This window comes from Ovis canadensis, chromosome X (assembly GCF_042477335.2).
Source record: "Ovis canadensis isolate MfBH-ARS-UI-01 breed Bighorn chromosome X, ARS-UI_OviCan_v2, whole genome shotgun sequence".
Taxonomy (NCBI): Eukaryota; Metazoa; Chordata; class Mammalia; order Artiodactyla; family Bovidae; genus Ovis; species Ovis canadensis.
In genome coordinates this window covers 111,024,095-111,027,572 of record NC_091727.1, presented here as the reverse complement: position 1 = coordinate 111,027,572, position 3,478 = coordinate 111,024,095, and positions in this window count along the sequence as shown.

The following is a 3,478-nucleotide window of genomic DNA, read 5'->3' as shown; positions in this document are numbered from 1 at the left end:
CCTTAGCTTTGAAATGGATCTGTGGGTATCTGTGCTTGATCTCAATTTATTTTGTGCATCTGTTATCAAGATGTGTCTTAAGGTAATTCCTTCTCCACTTTTTGCCATTTTGACTTATGAAAGATTTCATAGGAATGCTCTAGACATCACTTTGCTGACAAAGATCTGTATAGTCAACGCTATGGTTTTTCTAATAGTCATGTATGGATATGAGAGTTGGACAATAAAGAAGGCTAAGCACTGAAGAATTGATGCTTTTGAATTGAGATGCTAGAGAAGACTCTTAAGAATCCCTTGCACAGCAGGGCGATCAAACCAGGCATTCCTAAAGGAAATCAACCTTGAGTATTCACTGGAAGAAGCTAAACTCCAATACTTTGGCCACCTGATGTGAATAGCTAACTCATTGGAAAAGATCCTGATACTGGGAAAGACTGAGGGCAGGGAGAGAAGGGGGCAACAGAGGAGGAGATGGTTGGATGGTATTACCAACTCAATGGGCATGAGTTGACTCCAGGAGATAGTGAAGGACAGGGAAGTTTGGCATGCTGCAGTCCATGGGATCGCAAAGAGTCAGACACAGTTTAGTGACTGAACAACAGCAACTTTCGGATAGAGGGCGAAACATGTATTGATTATTTTTTATGTGAGACACCAGCACTATGTTAGGCACCAAAAAAAAAAAAAAAAAACCAGAGATGAGAAAAACTCACTTCCTGTCCTAAGGAACTCTTGTCTAATGGGAGAAACAACAAAGGAAGCAATGTGATAAATTCTATAAAAGTGATATCCAGTGTTCTGTGAGAGAAGAGACAAAGGAGCACTTACCTCAACCAGGAAGTATCAGAAAATTTCATGGAGGAGATGGACTCCTTAGGTCAAGCCTTCAAGCTGTTGTTTGAAAACAAGTCAAGGCAAAGACAGACAGTTGTAGGTGTAGAATAAAGACATGGAGACAGAATGACCACTCATCCTGTTTTTCCCAGAACTGAGGAGGTTCCTGAGACATAGGACTTATAATGCTAGAAGGAAAGTCCCAGGCAAACCAGGATAATTTTGTCAAATTTCAAGGAAATTGTATGCGTTTAGTGAGTCAGGATAAGCATTTTTAAAAAGAATGCATCTCACATAGTAAGATTCATTATATTTTTATAACATTTTTGTTTCAGAAATGAGATGTGAGTGGGTGGATGTGCATGTGTGTAAGTAAAATCCTAGAAGACAACTTTTTTCATGTCTTTTTTTCTTAAGTACTTTTGCGCAACTACCTATTCAGAGAATAAACAGGGCCCTTGTTTTCTCAAGTGAGCACATCTTGTAAGACAGGCTTTACGTGGAAAACTAGCCCTGATTTCATAATGAGTCCCACACTTGATTTAATGTTCTGCTATCACCATCATGAAATCCTTAATAGTTTTGCCTTTGAACTTGTGTTTTGTAAATCACATCCAAAGGTACAATGGTGTATGGGCATGGACAGAGGAAATATGCATGGCACCAGCGTACATACCAAAAGCTAAGGCTCAGGAGAACAATGAGCACTGTACTTGGTTGTTTGAAACCTGCTTGCTACCTTAGGGCAGTCTAGGGCTTTGTGAACCCTAAAGAATGATTGGGGCCAAGATTCAGACCCATATATGCAACTACTGTGATGGCAGCAGCAGTAGAATTAGCTGCTGTGGTAGCAGTGGCTGTGGCCTGGGGTAAAGGAAGGATTCCTCATGTGGGCAATGTTGAGAACTGCAGCGGAGGGTCAGTTTGCCTGTCCATCCTGGCTTCCCACCCCATCATCTCCACAAATATTAACTGTCTGAGCAGGAACTTCCATATCTCAGGAACAGGCAGTAAATGTTTTCCAATAACTTTTACAAAGTAAAAGCATATACATGGACATTGTAATAAAACAGATCAAAGGATTATTAGAATTCTTTTAAGAATTTAGAATTTGTGGATTTAAAAATTGCTGCAACATAAAAAGCAAATATCTATGGGCATAGAAGTTAAATAACACTATTTTCCTTTTATAAAATATTTAATCCATTTATTTTTGACTGTGCTGGGTCTTTGTTGCTGTGCGAGCTTTCTCTGGTCCTGACGAATAGGAGCTACTCTCTAGTCATGGTGTGTGGACTTCTTACTGCAGTGTTTTTTCTTGTTATGGAACATGGGCTCTAGGGCACACAGGCTTCAGTAGTTGTGGCTCCTGGGCTCTAGAGCACAGACTCAGTAGTTGTGGTACACGAGCTTAGTTGCTCTGAGATATGTGAGACCTTCTTGGATCAGGGATGGAACCCATGTCTCCTGCATTGACAGGTGGATTCTTTACCACTGAGCCACCTTAAGAACATTCATTTCATTTTTATTAGAGTTTCACATGAATTAATTACTAGAGAATAAAATGTTTAAATTAATTTTCCTTACAATTGAAGATAAAGTAATAGAATGTATAAGCAGGTATTTTGAGTTATGAACATACTTTCGGTTTCTTCTACAAGTTTAACTTGCCTAGAAAATCCTATGGACAGAGGAGCCTGGCTGGCTACTCCCATGGAGTCGAAAGAGTTGCACAAAACTTAGTAACTAAACCATCACCACTACAACCTTAACAAGTTACAGAAGATATCTAAGGACATATTAAAATGCCATTACATGAATTCACATTTAAAATTAAATTCAGACTTACATGAAACTGATTTGTATGAAAAGTTAAGTCTTTTTAGAAACATTGTTCTGAAAAAAACATCAGCTTTAGATGCACTCAATTTTTTAAAATTTATTTATTTTAATTGGAGGTTAATTACTTTACAATATTATATTGGTTTTGCCGTACATCAACATGAATCCACTAATTTTTCAGAAATAATCTCAATGTTGTCATGGCCTCTAAAATACTCTTAACAGGTTCATCACCAGAAAGATCTTTATCAAACAAAAATTATCAATAATTATTTACAGTCTTGCATTTACCAAGAGCAACCGATGTTACTTTCAGTTCAAGCAATTGAAAATGAAATGGCTAAGAAACAGAGAACCAGTTAGTCATCACCATAGGGGACAGGAGTGGGAGGAAGGGCAAAATATGTGAAAGGGATTTGTACTAGGTATAAAATAAATAAGTTACAAACTGGTAATATACAATACAGGGAACACAGTTAATATTTTATAACAATAAAGGTATGAGGCATATTATATAAAAATAGCAAATTGCTATGCTATCACCTGAAACTAATAAGTTCATTGTACCTCAATTTTTTAAAAAAGGAAAAGAAAATAAAGTGGCTAAAAGTACACACCTTTTAAATTTTATTTTTATTTAGAGGATAGTTACTTTACAATATTGTAATGGTTTCTGCCATACACAGCATGAATCGACCATAGGTATACATATGTCCCCACCCTCTTGAACACCCCTCCCACCTCCCTCCCCATCCCACCCTTTTAGGCTGTCACAGAGCACCGGGTTTGTGTTCCCTGCATT